Raw genomic sequence first — 26,923 nt, forward strand, 5'->3', positions numbered from 1 at the left:
ATGCCAGACGTTGGCCGGAACGGTTCATTAGCTGGGGAGCCCTCCTGGTGTATTTCACTACCTTGCAGATAGAGCCAGTCTATTTTCTCATGCAACAGATACGAGGAAATAGCTGCTGTGTTGATTTGATTCAGATTTGTACACTGGTGTAGCAGCAGGCAGAAGCTCAAACTGTAAAGCTGGGAAAAGATCCGTAACTGGCAATTAGCAGTAATTGTGATAGCTATAACACATTCATATCACACTGGTTTCAAAATGTAGTTCTTGGCACTTGAGTACATTTAAGGAAAGCACAAATTATTTTTTCTACTGTTATCCCTTTTCAGTACTGTAACAGTGTTTGGAGGATGTGAACAAACTACATTTGCAGGGAGAATATTTCCCTGGAGAGCTGTCCCTGAGCTTCCTCTGTGGATTTAATGTTAATAGAAAATGAGAAAAAAGAAAAAAAACCTCATGGGCGGTATTCAGGGATTCTGGATCGCTGTGGATTGTTGCATGAGGAGCTCTATACCAGTGTATGTTCTTTTTCTTGTTCTTTCATTTTTTTCCTATAACATGAAACATCAAGTTTCATGTTTCATGTTGCACCTATCTCTCCTTTACCATGGACTCAGCTCTGGTGAGGCTGCATCCTGAAACCTGTGTTTAGTTCCTCACAATGAGAAAGACATTGAGGTGCTGCAGAGAGTCCAGAGAAGGGCAATGTAGCTGGGTCTGGAGCACAAGTCTGGTAACTGGCTGAGGGATCTGGGCTTGTTTAGCCTGGAAAAAGGGACGCTCAGGAGACCTTATTGCTCCCTACAACCACCTGAAAGGAGGTTGTTGGCAAGGTGGTGGTTGGCTTCTTTACCCACCAAACAAGTGACAGAATAAAGGGAAATGGCCCCAGGTTGCACTAAGGCAAGCTTAGATTGGATATTAGGAAAAAAATTCTTCACTGGGAGGGTTGCCAAGCATTGGAACAGGCTGCACAGGGAAGTGGTGGAGTCACAGCCTCTGCAAGTGCTCAAGAAAGGAATAGATTGTGGTGCTTAGAGACATGGTTTAGTGACAGACCTGTCAATGCTGGCCTAATGGTTGGACTCCATGATCTTGGAGGTCTTTTCCAACCTTAATGATTCCATGATTTTATTATCTTAGTACGGCGTACCCTAAGATCTAGTTTAGCACTTTGCATATGTCAGTGAGCAGCATGTCACTGTGTAGAGTTTATCACATAAATTAGAAGAGTACTCCCAGGAAATAACAGAACTTCTTTGCTGATAATCTCTAATAAGCATTTACAGCTAACCAGAACCTCATGTTTCCAGCACATTGAGTAAAGGTATTACTGAGCCCTGCTGTCTTTTGTTTCTATTAATGGCATCTAATCTCCTGCATAAATCACAAATATCTACTGAAATTTAGAATCATCAGTGTCTGTAATTAGTAATTTACCCATAATATATTAACTTTTAAAATGCAAGAACCTTCTTTGACTAATTTTTAACATATTTGGTTACTACCCTTTTAAAAAGACAAATTATGTTAAATATTTCTGCTAATAGCACTTTTAATGCCAGTGAAGTGCACATAATTACTTTTGAAGTTACAAACAAATTAGAAATTTACTGTATATATTTAGAAAAAAAAGCAACTTATGCTTGAATAATTTATAACCCCAGAATCCAAATTATTATTATTTTTGAATAGTTAAATCCCTACATGATTCTCTGAAGAATTTTTCTGTCTAGAATCACTTTTATGCCAGTATGGGGATTTTTTTTACTTAACAATTTTTCTTGATAGGGTATTTTATATTAAGCTTTTTAACATAGATATATACTTAGTATTTGTTGAAAAGCACAGAGGAAGATTTCAATGTTTATTTGGGGTAATTTTTATACTTTGGTTTGTTCTAATTTTCTTGTTTTCCATGATCATTCATCCTCTTCCTAAAAGAAAAAAGACACTTCTATCTTGTTCTTCCCATATTAGGAAGCTGGTCTCTTAAAAATTTTTCAGCAACAGATGTTTCTTTGATGAATTTACCAAGGGAATGTAAATATTTGCTGCTCAACAAGCTGTTATGAACCAAATCTACTTGGGCCATAAGGAAGTCCAAAGATCAGAGTTACAGAATATATGCTGATGCAGTGTCATTTTGTCTTGCATAGGCAAGTTTAGTCTTCAGTTTAGATCTGGAAAAGATTGCAGTAAAATAATTATTTTCTAATGATATAATTAAGCTTTAAATAGAAACAAATAAATTAAAATTCAAACATTTTTTTCCAATATGAAATTAGTTTCAAGAGCATTTCCTTACTGACAAAACGCAGAGTCTTAAAGCTTATCCTGAACACACAAGGTCCCTGATAGAAATTCGCATCTAAAAACCAGCCTTGATTCTAAGGAAAGTTTCAGCAGAAGGCAGAGGAAATTTTCATTTCAGTTCATTAGCTTCATCTGTAATGAACATAATATGATAGCAGCCAAATATTCAAGCTCCTTCTCTTGTTGATTTTCTTTTGTATCACAATAGTCTCCCAGATCTGTGCTGTTTTCTGCTGAACTGATATAAAAGTCAGTTTTAGGGCAAACCTTGCTTCATTTTTTAGTAAAACTACAGTAAATGAGCAAGTGTTGATTTAGGTTACATTTAACTTTGGTAGGTGGCTAACCAAGATGGTGCTCCACTCTCCTATGCTGAAACTTGACCGTGGCAAGAAATCCAGATTTAGCAGCTGAGAAAATCATACACTTCAGCTAATAATTCTACATATGGAATAGATGTGGAACAATTTATTATTAAAAATGAGTTTACTTGTGGAGGTTAACAAATCTGAGGGAGTTTTATGGATCTGACACAGAAATGAAGGAATGAAATATGGTACCTGCAAATATGCTGCTATTGGAGGGACATGAAGGGAAAAAAGGCAATGAAAAAAAAACCAAGAAAAATGTCAAAATATCTATCTATTTAAAACCTGTTTTGACTACAACTGTGATTTTATTCTTGTCTTGGTAAAAGAGTGTATTTTACCACTTAAGTTGTCAGCTGATGACTTATCTGAATGATGATTTATCCCTTCTTAAGACTGATGGTGGAGGTGGTGAGGTGCTGGAGAGAACTTTGCAGTTGATATCTTACTGCATGATGGAGTGTCCCCCTGATTACCTTTCAACATGTAAAGATTTCTCTGTGTCTCCTGCATTTCCAGCTCACTGTCAGCCTGGAGGCAGCAGTATTTTGGTTTATATACTCATCACAATACAGCCTTGTTGTTATCTATTTATCGTAAAATTCCAGTTCCTTCAATCCAAATAATTTTTTATAGTTTTTGCTTAAAATATCAAAAAATAGGCAAACAGTTAAGAGAATTTATAAAAAACATAGAGCTATGAAAAAAATTGCTTGAAATAAGAGCAAACTAGAAGGTTTCTCTCCCTTTCTTCTTTCTTCAAATGATTTTTTTCTTTCTCTTCTAACAAAACATTTATGGAAGTTTCTTCTTTGAGTGTATATTATATTTCAAGCTGCACCTTTTAGACTGTTAACCTTTCTAATCTTCAGCACAGAGCACTCCCAGAGGGCACTTCCTTCTGGTGTCTCTGTTAACCTTTATAGACCACTACTCCTCTGAAATTTTCCACAGACTTCAAAAAGATTAATTCCTTCTACTTAAAATTCATCAAGGGGACCGTCTTACTGTTCTTCCTCAAAATAAACTGCATTTCTCTGTACAACAGTGCCTTGACAGAGGTGCCATCAAGTGTTTTAAATGTTTTTGGGTGTCTGATCCAGCCTCTAACAGATGACCCAGGAGGGCACAGGTTCTCTGTAACTCCTGAGAGATGGCAAGACCTGTGTGGTTGTCTTGGATACCTCAGAGCACTGGATTAAGCTCAAATTAAGACTTCTAGCTTTTCTGTTTGATTATTTTGCCTAAAACGAGATGTGATTATAAATGTGCAGCAGCTCCAGGCAGCAGCAGCAGCAACTTTTGAGTAATTGTTCCTGCAGTCTTTTGTCTTAAGCATATTATAACAAAACTGCACATAAATGTGGCACAGCTGAATAAAGTCGAAGGGTTTAGGTAAACAGACTTTCATATTTCAGAAACAAGGAACTCTTTGTTAAGCAGAAATCATGGCAGTAGCATCTGGGTAAAATATGAAAAAAATAAGCCTGCAATGATTTTTTTATATTTCTTTAGAAAAATTAAATAGCTATGTGCCTTACACATGTCCATCAATGTACTCTCAGAGACTTCCAACTAATTTGCAAAGCATACTGTGAACTGTCTGAGTAACTACCTGAATAACTGATTTCTATGGAAAATGAGTTTTCAAGACATGTTAGAAGTATTAATTGTAGCTGAATACGTAATGCTCTTCTTTAATTTCTTTTCTGGAAATCCTTCCTCATCTTCTACAACACAGAATATCATCTGTCTCTGCTCACTAGTTACTGCTGCAGTGTATGTTTCTCCCATGCTTAGAAAGATTATTATTTCAATTTTTCCATTTGATTCCTACCAAAAATCCCCCTACAACTTGTCTACTAATCTTAAAGGTAGAAAATTTAGAGAAAACTGAATTTACTTGCTTACATTTCATGGTCTCACAGGTGGAAGGTGAGTTGCAAAGCCCCCAGTTTTTGTCCAAAGTCTGCATTTAGCCAGCCAGTGTATACTTTAGAGAAATGGCCAGCTTTTCACAGCATTCCCACTGTGGGAAAGATGATCCTGCAAATATGTGTTTTGCAAGCCTCATGAGGTGTCCTAGCCAGCTTTTAACAGCTAGCTGAGGTAATAATAACAGATTAATTGTGGTATTAATCTCACCTAAATTTAGACTACTACTGTGCACATCTGAAATAATCAGCATAAGCTATTTTTACAGTTCATAAAGAGAATTAGGCAGTTGCAGGCAGGTTTTAATTAATCTGATATTTTGAACATCCTTGTTAGGAAAAACTATATTCTAAATCTTTCTCCACTAGTTATGAAGGGAAATCAGATGACAAGTAAGATATAAACATCTAGATTGTAGAGGTCTATATTTGATCACATTTAAATATTTACCCTATGTCACTCCCAAGTTTTGAATACTATATTTTAATTTTCAGTTTGATTAATTTGTATTTTACTAGTCATCTTACCTGACTATTTGAAGGCCAGCTCTCACTGACCTATATGCCTGCAGAGCAATAATCCATATTCCATCAGTGCCATAACTGATTTCCTTTCCCATCTCCCTTATATCATGAAACCAAAACCAGTCAAACTAAAGCCACATCCATAATTTTAATGCTTCAAGCAATGTTTCATCATGACACAAAACCAGATTAGGAATATTCATACTTCTTATCCTATATCCTAAGGGTCCTAATAGATCCTAAGGATCTCATCTCTTCAGATGTTAAATAATCCCTTTCGTCACTTCTTCTGTTGAAATATAACTGCATGTGTTGCACTTGTATCCAAGTTATATTGTATAGCAAGATTGCAGGGGGAAAAAATGTAAAATAGGAGTCTGAAATGGGAAAAAAGTTATTGCTTTCTATCTGATTTAACTCAGGAAATTTATTACTAGTGCAACTACTTACAACAAAGGTGTAAAAACAAAAAGGCCAGATTTCAATCTGATGTAGATCAAGGTATAGACATCAAAACCAATGAAGGAACATAAGTCTGATCTAATTAAAGGTATAGCTATTGTGTGAAAATATTCTGATTTTTTTGTTTTTTTTTTTGTTTGTGAACAGTTGCAATGTGGGAATAGGAAATCAAAGTAACATTTCTTAAATCTTAAAGTTAGGTCTTATAAAGTTCATATTTTCTTCTGTTTCTGTTGCAGTTGCATAAACTCCCTAGGTAAGGGCTGAGCATATGAAAGATTTTTCATTGTCTCATATATTCACTTGATCTGAAAGAAAGCCTTGGGTAAAAGTCTACTATGTTATGGTTAGAACAGTGACGATTCAGAATGTGGGGTTCATCTTAGTCTGGCTTTGCTCTGTTGTAGCTCTGTTGATTGCCACTCTGTTCTGATTGTCATACTGACTTCTGATCAGCCAGCTGTTGCCTGCTTTTTCTTTGATAGGCAGGGGTAGCAGGGACTGAAAAATGCTTCTTCAATATAAAAGAGAGTTAAAATGGAAAAATCTCAGTCAGAAGGAAGAAAAGAGCTTTACTTATTTTCTCTTTGATGCTGTATTCCAGTAGACAGACAGAAGATAGACACAGAGTGAGTGTGTGGAGTGAAAGACTCCTGACAAGTATATTGGTCTCTAATGCTTATGCTCCTTTGGGAGTCTATCCTTGTGCTTGTTAGAAAGTGCTGCCCTATGGTTCTTTTACAATTCCACGTATGTCCCTGCCTTCAAGGGCTATTAGGAAGACAAGTGATTGTGCTTTAGAGTAGTTTTTTATAGATTTGAAAATTATATCTGCTAAAAGGTGTGTGCTTGGGGGAGTTGGTTTGTTTGTTCGTCTCTTTGGTTTGTTGTTTTTTGCTCCCCCAGGATTAATAAAACCCTTTTTCCAGTATTTTCTATCAGTTTATATTTTTTTTTTTTAATTTTTTTTTTCTCATCAGGTCATTGCCTATCAAAATAACTTTTTTTTTCTCAATTAGAGTGCCCAAACCCTTAATGATATGTTTGCATCCAGGTTAAATTGGTAGTGAACAGAGAGCAAGATTACCTAAATGACAATTTTTTTTATATCCTAGTATTATTATGCCAATTTGGGCAACACTTAAGACACTAATGACTTAATGTCTTATTGACTCTGATGTTCTTGAAGCACTTTGTTGCTGGTGCACAGATGCTGACGGAACCTAATAGCTTTTAGAATCTTTTGGACTATGGAGTGCATATTTGTGTCAGACTAAGTATAAGTACACATTTTTTTCTCTTTATGTAAGGATAGGTCTTAAAATGGTATAAAATGAGGTAGGCCATATGGCTTTATGTCTTATGGGATGCAAAAGAGAATGTTTTAAATGTTTTTCCTTCCTTGCTATGGCAGCTCTCCTTTGCTTTTCTCAAGTGAGATGCTGAAACACAGCTCCACTGATGACTTCTTTACTAGGAACACGGGTGAGAACATTGCTCCACATTCATGCACAGAAGAGGGGACTGCTCCACTGTACTTTACTGATACATCTATTATCCTTGTCCCTGCTCTGTGCTGCAGAAGGAAAATACAACTGGCTTGCCTCAGAGAATTTACTTCAGAAGCAAAAGAGCGGATTTCCATGGCATTTGTGAATTTGAATATCAAAATGGAAAAAAAAAAAATTATATATAAGATACTATGAACAGTATGAATTTTTACTTAAAAAAAATTTAAAAACCCCAGTTGAACAGTAGTAACAAATCCTTAGAGATAAAAGATAATAATCTCCCATAAAAATTCCAGATTCCTTTGGAAGAAATTCTATCTGTCTAAAGTAAGTTTGTTTCAGGAATACACCTCAGGAAGTAAGATTCAGTTGGCTGATGACAGAGAGGCAAGATCTTAATTCCAATGAAATTAAATCCTCATGTTGTCATATTGACATCATATTTGTGCATCCTAATGTGAAAAGCTTTCTTTAACAAGAGCAAGTAATATAATTTGCATGGTTTTGTCTGGTACTAATCAGATCAAAATAAATGTTTGCTTAAAAAAATTTTATGCTGCTAAGGCAGGTAGCACTTTTCTCATATTTACCCATCATTTTAACAGTTTTGGGATTAAATTTGTGATTCCAGGAAACAACTGTTGTGAGCCTTTGATGCAGAGTATTAAAAGAAGAGATTAGGGGAAATTACTAAAAATCAAATCAAATAAACACCTATAGTAATTTTTCTGATCTTGTACTTTACAGTCCTGAATGTGAGAAATTATTCCATATTTTTCATAAAAACATATATATTAACCCAAAAAGCAGTAGAGAAACAGTTTCTACAGTAAACTACTCCTTGGCACAACAGCATAAGTGTTGGGCAGGTGGATCTTTTACAGTGTGGCTCTCCTTAAATAAAATGGTTGGCATTTTTATTTCCAGGATAGAATTATGTGCATGTATCTGGTGGATGTGACACAGGTACTGTGAATCTAATGTGTCTGAATTTCTCCTGGTCATGCACACATCTGGATAGTACATACACTGTAATTAAAAAGGATGTTGACTGCATCAAATTATTTTGTTGTGATGTCCAATTCTTATGTTATTTCTTATTCATTCTCTCCAGAAATCCAGGAATCAAATCAAGCTGCAAGATGCTCATAAAGACTAGAAAATGCACCAAGTTTTCAAATTCTGTTCAGAAAAAAGTATTCTGCATAACAGGAAAAAAAAACACAGCAAAGTCTTGGCTGGCCTTACTCATCAACAAAACATTAAAGGCCTGTACAAAAACCATAATGTGTTACTTCTACAAGATATGGAATTCTATTTTTTTTTCCTGGAAATTCTTGTAGTAAATTTTGCATGGTTGAACTCAAAGTTTCAGTTTCTTGAATATCTCTGTACCAATCTTTTTCACACAATTTTGTCATAGGAAAAAAACCAAACACCTTAGCCATGTATATTTTGTCATGTTTCAGGAAAGTCAGTAATGATCTTTGAAAATGTGGTAATATTTTTACCTATATTGTAGCATAGATAATTACAATAGATGTAGCATAATATTCCATTGTAATATTTATTATCCATTTATCTTTTCTGTGTATTTCAAAGCAGCTTGTAAACCTCTGAATTTTTAAAAGCTTGCCTTAGAGAAAGAAATGAATTTTAAAGTTATAGTCTCAGATTAATCAAGAAAGTAGAGGCAAAGAATCACATGAAAATAAAAAAAAAACCCAAACCCTTAATCTCTTTTGAATTTTGGTACTTGTGAGTTATATATGGGAACTTTTAAATAATTTACTTTCAATATTTTACATTCTTTTACTGTCACAGAGAACAAATGGCTTTGATAAAAAGGGCTTAACAGAAAAAAGATAAATATATATTTTTCCTGCTTTATCATTAAACTAGGAAACATAAAAATAAAACTAGACTCTCATGCTTTTCCCAAGACTAGCATTTTTCATTGAAATGCTACACAAATTTCAGTTAATTCTCTTTAGCCTTTTTGTATGCCTGAGGCAGCTGCTGAAGAGTTCTGAATTTTGAGGCTTTTCAGACCTACAGCTGGAAGGAAAGGTGTGAAGTGTTTTGAGCTATTGTGTGGTTCATAGGCAGACACTATTTTTTTTTTGGATCCTTTTGTGTTTAGCAATCATTTACTTCTTTTCAATGAAGGTAATTTTTACTTATTTCCTTTTTTTTTTTCTTTTATTTTATTCATCTGCTCTGGGCCTCAGAAACAGCCAGGAGTGGTGCTCAAGTACCTGGCATCACTTGGTGACCTCCCTGAAGCTGAACACATGGAAAATGGTTGAATTAAAAAAGATCTGTCCTCTGCTTGCAGAATGCACCTTTCTAAATGAAGAGTCACCAAATGAGAAAGGGATGATTTATTTTCAAATTGCCCTCCATACATTTTGAGCAAGTTATAAGAATGGCACCTTTCATAAGGTAAGCATAGTTCTGATCTGTCAGCAGCTCCCTACAAATAAATTTTTCTAATGCTTACCAGTAGAATGAAAAGATTTTTAAAATTTTTTTCAAATATGCCTAATTTGATAGAGGAAATGGATGAAAGCAGTTTCCATTGCTGGTGCCTTACTTCCCACTGGAACATCACCCCTGAACAACAACAGTGAAATGTAGAGAATGTCATGTCCTGCTTGTGTCAACAGGTTGCTGAGGTAGCCAGGGCTGACTAGAGTGTGCAGGGATCTAAAAGACAAAAATTAAAAAAAAAAACAAACAAAAACCAGAAAGAAAACCAACAAAAAAGAAAATTTAAATCTAAACCATCAGTATTCAATATTGCAACTATCAATACTAAGCTGGCAATGTCTAATTCAAGAGTCATGTGCAGGTTATCCTGATTGTGATCTAAAAGGCTGTGCCCAGAAAGGACAGAAATATTCTGGAAAACAAGTTTCTAAATGCCTACAGCCTCTTTCCCATGGTATGAATTTTAAATCAGTTTTGGAAATGACACCTTTATTTTCATCAGGGAACCAGGTGATAAACAGGGATCCAGGGAAACCTGATAAAATCCTGATCTTAAGATAACAAACTAAGTGTTCATTACCACATTGTTATCTTGAGATAACCAAGTTATCTAAAGCTAACCAAGCTAACTACAGTGGTTCTGGTTGAAGGCCCAGTGCAATAAAGGTGAGTGTCAGAGAATTTTCTCTGATTTCTCTAAGTGGCATACTGCCACAATTTCCACTCTATCTACCGATGTCATGACACTATGTGCCTCAGAAAATCAAGCATAAAGAGGCACTCAAAAACAAATGCAATTAGAAGATGTGTTTGATCTAAAGAATATTGGCTTTATTTGCCTGGGTAGATTTTGAAAAACGTTTTTGAGGAGGAAGCTGTTATATGATGTTTAAAAAAATCAAGCATCAAAAAGATATAATGCCTGTAAGGGGAAATATAAATGGTAAACTGAAAGGAGATTAAATGAGTAACTCATAAAGTCTATAAGCTGTGGAAAAGAGAGAAGATAAATGGCTAACTCAATTCGAAGTTACAGCTGAAAGTCTATGTTTGCAGAGAGGCTCCCTCTGATGCTTTCACATAGACTCTTTATTCCCATCAGGTGATGAATGCTTAGGGAGGTTGGGTTATGGGCATAATAAATGTTCAGAACTCTTCCAAAATATGTGAGAATTACAATGCTAAGAGCACATGCCTAAGAATAATTTATAATCCCCATATCAGTCAGAACAATGTAACAGCAGCACAAGTTCATTATGCACAGGAACAGACCAGAATCTGACAGCTTTCCACTATAGTTTACAGGAAAAGAAATGTTATCTTGGTATGTCTCAAGTAAATGCTCTCAGTGATGCTTGTGCTGGCATGCTTTAACAGACACCATGTCCCTGAGTTTCCTCTTTACAAAGAAAGAGTAAAACTGCTGAAAATACACCAGTATAGCAGTGTTAATTTTCAAATAATTATCTGTACCTCTTAATGATCACACATCTAATTTCCCAGGAAGGGCACATTTTCTTGATAAGTATCCTGTTTGTGTTAAAGGAAGAGCCTGGCAGCATGAAAATATTGTAACAGTTTAAATTAAGTGTTTGGGTTTCATAATGAAACCAAATAATGACAAGTTTCTTTCCAATTTTTGCATGTATGTAAGATCTGTGGGAAGCCACACATAATGGCTGGTAAAGCAGTTCACATGAATTTTCTTCATAGGCAGAAGTTCTATGGTTCTTGGAGATGACATTCAAATTTCAATAAAACCATGTGATTTAGATGGAAGAAATATTTTAGGGATGACAAACAGAGTACTGACTGATTGTGGTTTAGGTCCATTTATTTTGTATTTAATAAGCAAACTCAGGCATAGTTATGAGGCATCAAGAAAGACGTGATGATAATTTGTCCCAAAGGCTTGTTGGGTCGTGTTAGCCTTCAACAGAGTGAAAGGAAATAAAACAATGACACTTAATTTATCCTGAGTGTAAATTCTTAAACAATGTAAATACTATGCTGCCAGCCTCAAAAGTAGGTAGGTAAAGAAAATTGAAAAAAAAATCATTAGAGGTTAAGAAACGTTTCATTTGCAAAGGCAGACACTTAATGGGTCACATTTTCATTTTCTATGCAGCTTTATTCCTGAGTGAGGCAATAGCCTGTGGTGAATATATGAGATCTTGTGGCTGAAAATCATGTCATATTACATAAGCATAATGACAAAGGAATTACAATTGTCCGAGGAAATGTAAATCTTTCATGTCTTAACATTTGTGACTTTCTACCTAAATAACCTCAATTTAATCTATTTTTATATAAAGATTATGTAATTGATAAAGATTTGTATTTAATGCAAAACAGGTAAAAATGCTATGAATGTGTTTTCTCCAATGTAATGTGGAACTAAACTAAATTTGCAATCTTAACATCTGGGGGTGAACACAGAATTCCTGTGCCATGTTTATTGATGTGTTACCATTTTTGTGTTACTGTGTAATTGTCACATTAAAGCATCAGTTACTATTCTCTACTTTTTCAGAAATACATGCACAGAAGGACATTGGAGTTTATAATACCCAGGAAATGAAACACCTTTTCCACGGGGAAAGCGAGGGGAGGGAGGTGCTCTTATCCTGAAGGTTTTCTTAGCCTGAAGTTTTTCTCCTGTTAATGTTCACAGGCTTTGTGCAACTAAGAAGGAAATGGATGTATTACATCTTCTTGAAAACATCCTGTGAGCTTTTAATTTAATATATGAAAAAATGGCTTTTTAGAATTTAGAATTTAAAATACAGAAAAGCTTGTGAAATATAAAGAGTAGACTATAGACTCCTGATCTGGTCTGTCTAATTTGTGCTTTTCTTTATTTATTTTTTTTTTTTATATATATTGTTCCCAGCTTCCTTGGCTCTCTCTCAGCAATCCCTGTTATTTTGGTTTCAGAAGTAGTTATTTTGATTCAGAAAGTATGATCATTGCTGAAAGTAAAGGCTGCTGAGTTACAGCAACAATTCTACAATTTCTTTCCTTGTGGAAAGAGTGATCCCTTGTGACAGTCTTTGATGGCTGGGGGAGAGCAGAAGGCAGGCTCTGCCACCTCAGCCAAGTTTGCCTGATGGGAAAATGTTATATTCTTTCCTGTTTAAGCACTGGAAGTAGTGCTAAACCTATGCATAACAGGAATGGAGATGTCTGGGAGTCAATCCTTAGTCCTAAACTGCACATCCAATGATTCACATAAAAGAAAATGACACTGGTTTAATCACAGAACCTGTAGTTTCACACTATAACAAATCTAAAAGTCTATTTACACTGGGACTCTACATTAATGCTAGGACAAGCCTCAACTGTACTTGCCAACCAGTAACAGCTTACAACATTTATAAAAGAATTTATGTACAGAGGGCAAAGCACTCTCTATTATTATTGGTGTAAATCTACCAGAAAATTTCAGGCATGTACAAGTTTGTAAAAGTCATCTAGGTGTGTTGACATTTTATATTACATTGTGACAAAAGAGAACATTTCTTCATTTGATGATTAACTGTAACTGATGATACATACAATTTATGTTACCAAATACTTGTATTTTGATTTTGAATCACAAAAATTATAACTTTTTTTCTGATTTAGATCTAGCTGTTTGATCATTAGACATCCTTTGTTTAAAATAGCTTGGGCATGTTTTAAAATATCAACTGTGTAGTGCTCTAAATATTTCTAATGTTATGTTTCTCTGAACTATACAATCCATTTTTATTCCAATTTATCAGTATAACTCATTAAGTTTTCAATTTGATTTCTAGATGATTATTTTATTTACAACCCAGGCCTTGCTGAAAATTTGCATCCAGAATTTAGTTTAGAAAGTCAAAAATATGCTCAGTGGAAAATCTTTTTTGCTTTCTCATATAAAAATTATTTTGAAAGTGAGACTAGAATGCAAGCTATCTATTTTTCTGATCTTGTAGTTCTGAGCCTAGAGTTAAAAATTTTGTCTTTAAGGATTTATTTTCTTCCTTTCAGCTATTTCGCTTTGTAACTTGATGTTATAGTGTGAATGTTGGTTCCCTTAATTCTTCTTCCCAAGTCTTTTAATTATACCATGACCTAAGATTTTTATGTAGTATCTCCAGCTACAATTCCCTACCTTGTCCAACATTGGAATTTTATATAAAAATGAATAATGTATACAACACAGCATTAATTGTTCTACTCAGACTGTCGTGTTCTTTCTCAATTCCCCAAACTCACATCCTATCACTTCTACTCAGAAAGTGAATTTTGAGTTGACCAGCTCACTAGATCTCTGCTGCCAGCACAAGGTAGTAACACACAGCGTTATGTTATCACAGCAGTAATAGGGTCACTGGAATTTAAATGCCAAAGCAGACACTAAATACAAAATCATGACAGGAAGCATGCTTCTTGTATCTTATATGGAGAGAAAGGCATTTTACTTTATGTGCAAAATAAAATAGCATTCCAGTGTTCCCTGACTCAGAAGTCTGAATTTTTGGATTGTTTCCTTACAGAGTAATTTTGCTCTGCCTTCCAGGCCATAACAAGTTTATGCCCAGCTCACTTGGTGCTCACATAAAGAAATCCAATTCTCTCTGCTTGCAAACATATATGTTGATTGTATCATGAACTGTTTTCTTCTCTGAGGGGCCTTCTAGGGAGGAAAGAAGATCAGAATTATAGTGACTGTTCTCTCACATGCCAAACATTCAGCTGCAAGCCTTCTACTGCACTTTTGCCCTGGGAAATGTCATAAGTGCAGATTCTTTGGGGAAGCTCGCAGAATACTTGTTTTACCATACCAGGATCTACTTCTACAGCCTTTGAAGAGGTTGTAATTAAGTGTGCACTGTTTTCTCCTCCTTTACTTCAATAAAAGTAGGACTATACACATCTTTCTGAGTATGAACATTACAGTATTTTGCAATTCATCTCAGGATGCTAATTTTACATCTCATCTGTGAAAAGGTCAGAGTAAATATGTTATTTCTTGGCTTCTGAATTGATAATGACATCCACAACAACCACAAATATCTCCTGGCATTTCTCTCTATCTGGCTTTCCAGAAAAATTATAATGAGTATTTTTCCAAAAACTTATGCACATGCTTTTATTGTTTTTCTCATTTCCATTTCTCACAGCATAAAGAGATACAATTCATGATGACTCGCTTCTGTATTTACAAGATTTGGGCTGAACTCTGAGCCTGGAGCTGTTGGGTGCTGAAGATGGCAGCTGAGAAGCAGTCTCCACTACAGCTGGTGAGAAACACATACACCAGGAATTACTCCTTTTGGATCCCATATACCTTCTGCTTTCCACATCTGTTCTTTTTGTTCTTGCAGTTAAAGTAATGCTTTTTGGTTTGGAAGAACTTGAGCATTTTTAATGTCAGAGCTCATACGGAGAGATTAGACTAACTTCATTCACTCAGCAGCCAGTCATCCTTGAAATAAAACCTAACAAAATAAATTTTTACCTTTTAGAGTAAGACTAACATGGCATTCTCTTTATATGTTCAGATACTAAAGGAAACAAAACCCTCTTAACGCACCAAGCAGCAAAATGACCCCAGTGAGCTCATACTTCTGTGGCATTTTTGCCACTACATCAGGAAAGGGTTGCTATGGAGCAAAGGTTGCTGCTAAGGTGACTGTAAAGCAACGTTTCTTTTTTCCTTCCTTTATTTTCTTGAAAGACCTTATGTTTCACACTTGTTGAAATGGTAACGTTTTACTTTTCTTAAGAAACATCCAGTATCCCAAAGCATGCACTGGACTTGCTTCAATGAGAATATCAGCCAGCAAGAGCTACCTTATTGAAAACCTATGCAAAATTTTCTCATTCATTTGTAATTTCCACTTAAGTTATCAGATGTCATTTCCTCACTATTTCCTCCTAATTTTGCTACACTTCCTGCTGTCTGATGTCTTAATTGGCTAAAGATAAAAGTACTCATTTGTTGATCTTTTGGTATTGTTAAGTATAATTGCTTATGTCCAGCTCTTATTGACTGAAGTTGAGACAGTTCCTGATGTAGTGAAACTATGAGCTACCTTTTTGCTGTAGGTGTTTTATCTGAAAGATGATGACTGTGATACAGCTCTATGACATGCAATGAAGATGACTTCTCTGTTTGCTGCTGTACCTAGACCTTTGCAGTGAAATATGTTGCAGATATGTAAAACTTGTTACTACTTCAAATTCTGACCTATTATTCTCTTTTGCTTTCTTTTTTTGTCAAACTTTCACTTTTTTGCAAAGAGATAAGTCTTAGTAGGCTTTTAATTTAATGAATTTTTCGTATTACTAATAATTAATATTTAAATGTGCCTTAGTACATGTAGAAAAATATATTATGAACTAATTAGAGGTGATTATTAATTTGTAATTAATCAAATGAAATACTCTACTGGATTTAATTCAGCAGAAAATCTAAAATTTCTGGTCCTTTCAGTTTTTAAAAGACTAATTTTAGGATAGAATAAGTGTATTTTGATGTGCTTTCTTTCATGGCTCATGCCATGAAAAAAAACAGATTAAGAAAAGATAAGCCAATAAAACTAACACCTTCTAAGGCAAAGAGTAAAAACTTTCAAGAAGTATTCTTCTAGATAGGTCTATGCACCTGGTAATATGTTTAAAGATGAATGAATGAAACAGTAATTTGTAATAAAGGGAGGTTTTACTTCATTTACTTATCTGTTTTTATTCCCTGGCTGCTCTGAGTTATAGGGTGTTAGGAAATTTATACAACAAATCCGTATATCTATTTATCTGTCTATCTATCTGAATCTAAGGAAGCTGCCACAGCTAGAATTCAGCAGTAATTGAAAAGAAACTATAAATTAACCAAGTTAAAAATTTCAAGATAATAGATGCTCAAGGAGAGTTTTTCACCTCTTACCATTTTTAAAATTGCTTTTCTAACTTTTTTTTCCTCCGAGTAATGGTGCTATTTGGAAATGTTGAACTGAATGAACACTAGGAAAGCCAAAGGGGTAAGATGGTTGGCATATGGTCAGCAAAACTACCCATCCCTATCAGAAAGCACAGTTCTGAGCCCATAGGGTGTTTTCTTTGAGCAGGTATGTGGGACTTGAGTACAGAAACAGGGTGTGGATATCATTCTGTCTTAAAAGGTGGCAAATAAAATATTTCTTATTAGTTCCACAGTACTGTTAATAAAAAAACCCCAACAGCTTCTTTTAGGGATAGATCAATTTTTATTGGTATTATAGACTAGCCAGACAGAAAAAATATTACTCAGATTTACAGTACTCTGTGACCCACTGCTAGAGCTCCAAATGTGGAGTTCACACTACTGCCATAATTTTCTCATCATACTTTAAAAAATGTAATTGCATATTAGTCTGAGGTGTAAGATTGTGTCCATTTTATAAAAAAAAAAATCTTTACTATGCAGAATGCATTTTGTTTCCATAATGGTGGGATATATCTGTGTGTAAGCACAGAGCATTTGTGTGTGTATGAGAATGTGTGTGTGTTGTGTGATCTATATGTAAATTTCTTCTCCAATAAATTAAAAAAAAAAATTAAAATCTGGAAAAAAATACAAATCTAAATTAAACAAAATATACATCTTAGTTGTTCTATGCCCCCTTAAAAATGTATTTACATTATGAAACAAGCTGTTCATGTTAAACTTAGTAAAATGAGCTGTATCCATTCCACAAATACAGCACAACCATTAACATCTACATGCACTTCATAACCCTGGTTACTGGTATCTAGCTCATGTTGTAGTCTTGATTTCTTCTTTTCTCCCTCTCACTTTTCCACTTATTAAGTGGCTTCAGAAAATCTTTTCATGAAGCAGAGGCTAATGAATAGCTGATTTTGTGGCTTTTTCAAAGTACCAGAAGGATTTACTGAAATTTGTTTTGTCCTTTTTATGACTTTATTATATATGAAATAAAAGAATATATAGCCTTCAAAATATTTCTGGATAGCTCCCTGATTTTCAACTGCTATCATACTCTCTGCTTTTAAAACTTAAACTGCAAGCTACAATATAAATGTATATGCATATTCTTGGAGAAGATATAAAAACTTTGTCAAGATAGACATATGAATTCAAAAAGGTACACAAAACAATACCTTTGCCTGTTTCTCATAGATGGAAAACACTGTAAGAATTCTCAGCCACTAATACATTTGTCTTATTTTTAATATCTTTTTTTCCACAACATTTTGGAAGACTTGTTGCTAATCTATCCTTATGACTTAAATATTTGAGAGAAGGGGGAGATGTCATGAATCCTGTTTCATTTTACATTTTTACAACTCAGCACTTACTGCCTTGTAGGAAAAATCCAACCTCCTAATGCTTTTTCCTCCATTTCTCTTCCAGTCTCATCTCCTTTCTACACCTGAAAGTCAAAGTATGTTTGTTCATTTGCAGAGAGGAGTGTAACTGAATCTTCAGTTTCCTCTGATTTTTATGGGACAAGTTAGAACAAACTGAAAGAGATAGATAAAGATTTTAAGATAAATTTCAGTATTTTTGTTTCACTTTATGTCTTGGGAATATTTCTTGATAAAATGCAGTCCCCCGTTTGTAATGGAGAATTCTGAGGATACATTTTGAATGTCATCTCTGCTCTCTGTAGTCCCTTGAGTGAAACTCTGGAGAATGATTGGTCATGGGCAAAAACTCTTAACATTCAGATCTTTTCACACTCTTTTCCTTTGAAATATCTAACTCTGTGAAATTAGGTGTACACTTCTGTGTTTCTGTTCTTTATGCAATGTATCTGAGATGCTTTCTCTGGTATGATAATTTGGCTAGCTTATCTTTCTTTGCACACTCTTTTGCATCTCATTGTCCATCCATGTCAGCAAAGTCTTACATTCTCCTTCATGGAATAATTTGATTATGCTGTAGAATTTACAGTTTTAAAATCCTTGCAAGTTTTCATGCCTGCATAGTTGAAATTTGCCTTTTAGAATAATACACTTGTACATCAAAAGTCTTCTCAAACCAGGATTTTGGATATAATGTCTTTATTTTGTCCCTGCCCTGTATGTTCTATTTATGAAGTATGAAGGAAAAGTAGAATCTTGAAGATTGAGAGGAAACAAAAAGATCAGCTTCCAAGTGAAAATAGCTGCTTTACCTTCTGGTAAAATTGTTTCTTAAAATAAGTAAAATAATTATAAATATATAAACTTAATATATTTCAGTAAATTATAAAACAAAATCCTTGAAAAATAGTTTCTAATTTACTGTAATTTGTGTATGAATTTATATTTACTATAATACAATTTTGTAAACAATAAGGTTGCAAAAATAATTAGTTTCTTCTTTTTGCTACACTCATACTTTAATTCCTATAGAATCCTTCCTCTATGGACCAAAAAAAACTTGTCAAGGTCAGAGAAAGTAATCTGGCATTATATGTGACTACAAAATTATTTTAGCTGGTCAACTGGTAAGGAGACTTACTGTAGAGTTTTGTTTTATTTATAAAAAATACTGCCTTACTCTTGTCCCTGCTTCTGCCTCCCTAAATGACACAAGGTACCTGGGAACAGTTCAAATCTCAGTGGTGCTGTTTCAGTTAGCCTTGCTCTGAGCTACAACTACTTCAGGGAAGCAGATTATCCCTTTAGTCCTTAGCTGCCTGTGCTGGTGTTGGCTGGGCTATGGTAAATTTTCTCTGCAGCAGCCTCTGTATGGGGCTGTGTTTTGGATTTGTGCTGGAAACAGCATTGATAGTCCAGGTATGTTTTAGTTGTTGCTAAACCTTGTTTACACAGAGTCAAGGCCTTTTCTGCTCTTCACCCCACCCCACCAGTGAGGAGGCTGAGGGTGCACAAGAAATTGGGAAGGAACACAGCTGAGACAGCTGTCCCCAGCTGACCAAAGGGATGTCCCACCCCATATGGCTCATGCTCAGCATGTAAAGGTGGGGAGTGAAGAAGGAAGGGAGGAAAATCTGAAATGATGATGTTTGTATTCCCAAGTAATAAATTCCTCATGTGAGATGAAGCCCTGCTTTCCTAGGGATGGCTGAACATCTGCCTGCCCATCGAAGTGGTGAAAGAATTCCTTGTCTTGCTTTGCTTATGCTAGTGTGGCTTTTACTTTCTCAAGTAAAATGATTTTATCTCAAACCACAAGTTTTTTCATTTTTATTTCCCGATTCTCTCCTCCCTCCTGGGGTTAAACCACAACACTTCTCCACTGGGATTACTGTCTGCAGGTTGTTGTATGTGTTATGCTGCCCACTGCAAATTGAACACATATGAAATCATTCTCTGTGTCTGTCTCACAGTCCACTAAACAGCCAGGAAATGAAATTAGCTTTTCTTCATTACTAACTCAAATCATATAAAAGCAAGAATATTACAGAAAATAATTCCATGTACTATACTCTAGTTTGGAGATTTTATGCAATTGATTTAGGGGCTTTTTGGTTGTTTTTTTTTGTTTGTTTTGGTTTGGGTTTTTTGTTTGTTTGATTTGTTTTGTTTTAAAACAATAGTTTCTGATTCAGATGCACAGCACCTGAGAAAAACTCTAAAATTTCTACTGTATCTCCTTTGTTTCGTGTATGATAAAACCTTTGTCATGCCTATTCTTTATCCATGCTTTGGTATTTCTTCATCCTTGCATTATCTTCCACAAACCATTTCCAGGTTTCCTTTTCCAGTGTATCATTTTCACATGATCGAGCTGAAAGCAGGAGAGCTTGTTAAGACAAAATGTTTCCTCTTTTTTATCCTTATTTACTCTCTTTTAATTTATTTAGGTATTTAATCTATATTTTCCATTTTCCAGAGAATACTTAAAAAAAAATTAAAATCCTGTTGTCTGGCATACTAAAAGGTGTAGCAAACGACGATCTTGCATGAAGGCCAAGTAGATTTCAAACAAACATATAGTGACATTTCACTCACTGGTGTTTGCTATTTACTTTATTTCAGGTGTCAGCACATAGGTAAGGGAGAATAATTCTTTCATTGACAGAATACTGCACCAATAAGGGATTTCTGTAAATAATGTAACTTGCTTATAAAACAGTACACTGCTATAAATCTCAAATACATATAGCCTTCTAACATCAACCATCAAAAATTTTACATTTTCCTGGAGGAGCACACATGAACACAGGGAGAGATTAGCTTGTGGATGGAAGGAGAAATGAATGGAAAATTTATGATTTATATAGTACCCAGTTGGGTTCTGCCAGACAATTTGCTTGTTTTTGTTTGTTTGTTTTGGTTTTGTTTTGTTTTGATTGGTGATTTAAAAAAAAGGGGGGGGCGGGGATAGGTATAACTTGCTGTATTTCCAAAGCAAAACTCTGCTTAGATTCAAATTGGAAGCACTGTATATCAACATTTCCGTATGTGGGAGGGAAATGCTTAGGTAAGATTCTCGTGCCAGGTGCAGGTGGCACCCAGGAGCCGACAGAGGAGCTGCAGGGCTGGGGTTGGAGAGGAAAGACCAGGGGCTATCACGTGCCAGGTACATCCCATCCCAACCACAGGGAGCCACCACAGGGCACAGCTGAGCCCCCCACTCATGGCATTTCTTGGAAAGAGTATTCAAGGAAGGGCATAAATCACCCTTTTATAGTGTTTTATGTTATGGTATGGAAAGAGAGGTGGACAGAACAAAGAAGAGTGTGATGAAGGTCAACATCAACTGAGGCGAAGGTGTTGACACACCAGACCAACACAATTAATTTAAATTTCTCCAGGTTGAGCCTGTGCTGACCATAGGAAGATCTGGTAAGCATTTTCCCTGCCTTTATCCTGACCACAGGATTTCTCCTTCATGTTGCATTTTCAACCCTCTCCCACAGAGAGTGGAGAGTGAGTGGGTTAGGTGGGTACTTGGCTGGTAGGCTTGGTCGTGCTCATGGACTCAAACTGAAGCACAATGTGGAGCAAAAGCAGCTGCAGAAATATAGGAGAACAGCAAAGGGTGCTGGAATTTTCCCTATTTCCTCTTTCTTCATGGATCAACAATACAAGTCATCAATTGCAGTTCATCAGATTTACAGGTTCTTGCTGACTTTGTTTGGATAAAACAATAGGATTAATTTATATCACCACTGGATGAGATAATATACACAATTTTGTCCTCTGGAGAACTCACTAATTTTGGTGCACTAGCCAAGCCAAGTATTTTTGTCAGTTCAAAGGAGGACCAGCAGATCAATTGAGTGCCAGTTCTGGATGTCATCATTGTTACAAACCTACTGATCCTCCAGGAGGCCACAAGGGGAATTTAAGCTGCCTTAACAACTCTGCGCCACTCTCAGCTTCCACCTTTCTACATTGTCATGCTCAGTGAACACCATCTCTCTCAGATTTTATGGTAATAGGTAAGTTTATAATGGTATTTTGTCAAGTAAGACATAAAAAATAGTGCAATTAATGTAAATGTAATGATTTTTTTTAGCCACTACTTTTTTTAATATCAGCGCAATAGATTTTCATTTACGTGTAATAGATTAAATGGAATTACGCTGCCAATTTTTAGATTAAATTCATAAAAGCTATAAAAATAAGTTAAGTAAACATATGATTTTTTTCAGCTGTCTTCCATGCAAATTGCAAGCAGAAATATTTATTTGTTTTCCCAGATATTAAATTTCTGTTGGCCAAATTGTGCCTATGGGTATAACCACGCTGAGGTTGTTTAAAGTATGTTTTTATTTTCTGTAACGATTGATGTGTTAGGGAATTTCAGGAAACTTGCCTGAAGGAATTTTTCTTTATAGTGATAGGAACAAACCCCTATTAATTGAAAAGACAAGCCAGAACGATTTTCAGGTTCTAAAGAACATTATAAATTAATGGAACCCCTAAAGAGGGATCAGAGTTATTTTGTTTCAAAAAGTATTTGCTTGCATTTCTCATTAATTAAATATGATCTCAAGTATGAAAGTAGATAAAATTGATTCTGTACTAATCAACACATATTGCCTGCCTATGGCAGTAATATTATGCTGATGCACTCAGTGAGAGTGGTCTGAAATCAATACAAAAGCACTCAAAGCAATGCTCATAGCCTTCAGCTGTGATGTTTTCAGGCTGTTTGCTTTATAATTAACAAAGCTAACAAATAGTATGGGGAAAAAATATTAAACCATGCAGATTTTCTGAGAAGGAAAATAGAATGTTATTGGGATTTAAGGTTTTTGTTATTCTTACGTTACAGCAAACTACATTTTTTTGCTCAAGAAGGTCATTATGGAAACCACTTGTAAGTTTCTTGGGTTCATACATTTGGGGTATACTTAGTTTAGGAAATTATTTTTTTCATTAACAAAAGCATTCTGATTGATAATTTTTTGTTTGTTTGTATACCATTTTTGGTCATAATTATTTTCATTTAGACTATAAGTCTCCTATGATCAGTATCATGCCTTCACATGTTTTTGTATTATCACAATTTTATATGGATGAGAACATCTGAATTCACTTGTAAGGTCTTACTGTGTCAGATCAATTACACAGTAATTGTAGTGTCTCAGAAAATTCTGGCTTCCTGTTACATTGGAAAGACTTTTTTGTATGTTAAATTTTAATCTCAACAGAAAAATAAGATAATGCACAACAAAAATGCTAATAATTTAAGTGATGCTACTTTAAACACTGGAAATATTTGAAAAATTCTACCTTCTTGAGGATGTGATGCTCTCTGATTCATAAATGTTTCAATTTATTGGAAAAAATTCAATAAAACCCCAAAACAAAAGACTCACTAAGCAGGAAATAACACTCCAGTACCCAAAAGTTAAGTAATTGATTGTAACTGACTTTTCTTGGAAAAAGTAAATTATTCCAGGACATATTATGACTAAGAAATAACTATACCCCAAAACCCCAACAGGAGTTAGAGCTGGTGCAGCCTTTCATTGGGACCCAGAAGAGTGCAGAACGATTGCGCATCTCCCTCATGTTTATCCTTCAAAATGTCAACAGGTTTGACTGAGATTTAAACATTTAGAGCAGAAATTAAATTTTATTAGTACCAATGGGAACTGTGGGGAAACAAGTAAGCAATCTTACAGTAAAATCAGCTTTAGAAGATAAGTGACATTTAGTTCATATGAGACAGCATATGCTTTGTCTCCTTTCTTCAGCTGTGGAGATGTCAGGCTTTGGGCTAGATGATGACTATCCTCAACTCCAAGTCCTCCTCTCCTTGTTTACTGCCAAGTAAATCTGGAGATATCTCATTTCTCAGGACAATTCCCAGTGATTCTCACCATTGCAGGGTAGCAGAATTGAGCATTTACAGTTCAGTGCAGGGTCCTTCAAAAGATGTAGTGTGAGATCCTATATTTGCCATAGCTTGAAACAGCAAACTCCCAGCAAAGAAAGCAGCACATACCTTTGTAATTTTTTTCCTGTTATAACTGCTGAATCTTGTAATTTTTTTCTCTGTCCTGTGTGATAACTTGCCTATTTAGATCAAAAGCTATGTAAAATATGAAAAATAGGCGTATGGATCCTGGAGTGAGAACATGTCAAGGCATACAGCTGTACGGCTCAGACCAATCATGACTTGATTTTGAAGGCAAGGCCTCCTGGAGCTCATTTGTCTACAAGGCTGTGCACAAACTGGCACCTCACAGTGGGGTGCAGAGCTGTCCCTCAGCACAACCTCTCTCCCTAGCTATAGCTTTACCAGTGTGCTACCCCTTACTCTGAATTTTGGAGCAGCATTCAGCCTCAGAGAAGCTAGGGTGTTAAAGCATCAATTCTGTCTGGTCCATATGCTGGGGAAAAAAAGTCAGGAAAAAAGACAGATGGCATGTTATTCCCAGGACCTGAAACAAGCCAGTCAGGCATACTGCAGCTCAGATGTGTTAAGGTGGTTTCTTCATTAAACTAAAGATTAGTGACTCATAAAGAACAAATTTACTATAAAATTGCATTTTTTTATCTTGCCGAATTTGCTAAATGTTGTTTAAGCATAACAATGATCAGAAAGCATGTAAATAAATCATATTGTTGTTGGGGATTGCTTTGGTTTCTAAGTTCTCTTAAGCCTCTCAGGTAGTAAAATCAAGTTATTAGCAGTTTTGTTACTCATGTACATATTTTCAGTTAATGTGGTTCCATTTAGCCTTAAAAGTAACATCATGACTGCTAAGTGAGTTGTAACATCAGACAGAGATCATGTCTACCTACCAGCTGGTTCAATATCAAGAGGCAAACACTCTCAAGAGTTTAGTCACTCAGAGTCAGGCTTTTGAGTGGGGACAGTTTGGGACTTGGTGTTTCTGTGGAGTATGGTATTGGAGTAGGGTTACCATTTGTGCCAAATGTTTGCAAAAGTTATTTAACATTTATGAAAATATTTAATTGTAAAGAAAACAGAAAAATAAGTATTGTGTTGATTTTCAGGAATATAAGTGCTTTATAAATATTGCAGATTTATTGCATAAAATCCAAACACATAGGAACATTTACAGCTGCCCCTTTTCAAGGAGAGAGAACTGAGGCATCTATTGACAAAGGCCAAAACTATTAAGTGGCATCCAGACTTGCCATGCTTAGTTTGATAAACCTATTCTTGTGTTGCTGGGCATTGGAGGCTTTTTCCTTAGATTTAAATTTATTACTTTTTTCCCTGCCAGGTTAAATCTGCAGTATTGCATGTGTTTGAAACTGACTCTTGCATTTGGATGTAGTAATGAATACTCACTAATTCTACATACGCAGTTCCAGTTGTCTTGTACTGGGCATATAGAAAAGGAAGAAGACATGACTATTGATAAAAATTCTTGTTCCACTTGCTCAGCATCCTGCTCATGGATAAGGTTTCTGTCTAGTTGTCTATAGTAATATTTTCCTAATTGCAAAATAGTCTGATTTGTTTGTGCACTGTGAATTCCTTGTTTTTCAGTCACAGAAATGATTGAAGCAGAGCTTAGATAATTTTCTAGTGCATAACATACATTCACAGGATTCTGTTTTTATGAACTCATATCTGAGTACTTAAATTGTAATTAACTCTTTAGAGATAGCCAAAGATTGCAATTGAAAAGCATTTCTCAGAAATGGCATCAAGTCACCTCCTGGATATAAATGACATAAAAACGACCATTATCATCTAGAAAATGATATGATAAGCTGGAAAGAAGGACCAGAGGAAACAAACAAAGTATTAAAGAACAGATGAAAGAAAGTACAATTACAGCTTGTTCTTTAACAATTTTTTTAAGAAGAATTGACTGATGGAAAATAAGCACCATCTGTGTTATATGTTAGCATTTAATGTACATCATCAGTTTGTATTTAAGCAGCTTTACTCCATGGCAGAGGTTGAAGCTAGCTGAAAATATAGAAGTAAACAAATTATTACATTTAACTAAGGGATTTGAATATTGTCATTATTTATCAAATAATTTATTTGACAAATAGTGTTTTGACTGCTGCAGAATTGGTTGACTATCATAGCAGTATTTGTTGAATAAATTAGTCAATGAAAAATTACAAAAGTTCAATGAATATGGTATTTGATAAATAATATTTAGAAAGCTCAACTATACATATAATTTTATTTTCTGAATCCTGTATTAAGCAGAAAGTAGTAAAATTTTATCCCCCTACCTCCTCCAGCTTTGGCCAAGTGGGAACAATTGGTTTGGGTTCTTGCAATACTGTTCCTCAAGCTGTACAGGAATGAAACTGAAAATAAGGTACTTGTCCTAGAAAAAACCTATTTGGTAGATAGTATAATGATATTAAAGACACGAAAGGCTTCATCATTTTTTTTAAAGGTCTGACAAGTTTTTGTAGTGCTCCACATTTAAACATCGTGGAAGTTTCTCCTCAAAACCAAAATCTAATTTTAATTTCACCACTTCTACCTTTCTGTTTAGTATAATGATGATTGGAGACATGCTTTACTAAGAGCATTATTTCTTATCAAAGATGCCAATACAAATTAGAAATGAGGATTACACACAGACACACAAAATCCTGATATTTAAAATTTACTTTACTTGAAATTGGCATTTTTAATATCCCTAATGCAGCAGAGTTTTAAGTTGCTTCAATTGAATAAGAAATGAACTATCATTACACTGCTCTGTGTATGTATCCTTTCTTCCTACAACTGACAGTAACAACCTTTAATTCTTTCAAGTTTTTTAGGAGCAACTCCAGAAAAAATAAATCCAAAATTAAGATGATGGTGGCTATTTGAAATCATATGTCATCTTTTTTTTTTTCTCTGTGAGATATTGCAAACATTTTTTAAAGACATTTTAAAATCAGCTCCAAAGGAATACTATTTAAT

The sequence above is a fragment of the Parus major genome, chromosome 4 (genome assembly GCF_001522545.3).
Source record: "Parus major isolate Abel chromosome 4, Parus_major1.1, whole genome shotgun sequence".
Classification (NCBI taxonomy): Eukaryota; Metazoa; Chordata; class Aves; order Passeriformes; family Paridae; genus Parus; species Parus major.